Genomic DNA, 538 nt, shown 5'->3' on the forward strand with positions numbered 1-538 from the left:
TGGAGAAGTCCAGGGGTCAGGGGCATGCTGGAATACCCCCTTCAGAGTAAAAAACAATGCTGAATCTTACATTCCCTGTCACAGAGAAGGAAGCACAACATCTGGTAGGCCTCTTTGGGTCCTGGAGGCAGGACATTCTACTCCTAGGAATATTACTCTGGCATAAAGACTTTCAGCTTTTTTTTTTTTTTTTGGAGGTGGGTAATTAGGTTTGCTTATTTATTTATTTATTGGAGGTACTGGGGATTGAACCCAGGACCTCGTGCATGCTAGGCACGCACTCTACCACTGAGCTATACCCTCCCCTCAAGACTTTCAGCTTTAAGTAGTGTCCAGAGCAGGAAAAGATTCTGCAGTGGGTCTAAGTTATGGTACAAGAAACACTGTCACATGGTCTGTACAATCCAGCAGACTTTATGGTGTTACAAGTGTCAGTGGTGGAGAATGATACAGTGTGGAACTTATGGCAAGCTCCAGTGGGAGAAAAACAATGTAGACCCTGGGAGTCTGGATCAAGGGCATGCCACTCACAGCAGAA

General features: G+C 45.5%; 1 non-coding gene across 1 annotated transcript; it reads right to left on the reverse strand.

Moving 5' to 3' along the window:
* Window positions 1-231: 231 nt before the first annotated feature.
* TRNAA-AGC lies at window positions 232-303 on the reverse strand. The gene has a single exon. It is a non-coding gene; the product is annotated as a tRNA-Ala (tRNA).
* Window positions 304-538: the final 235 nt, after the last annotated feature.

This window comes from Camelus ferus, chromosome X (genome assembly GCF_009834535.1).
Source record: "Camelus ferus isolate YT-003-E chromosome X, BCGSAC_Cfer_1.0, whole genome shotgun sequence".
In the NCBI taxonomy this organism is placed as follows: domain Eukaryota; kingdom Metazoa; phylum Chordata; class Mammalia; order Artiodactyla; family Camelidae; genus Camelus; species Camelus ferus.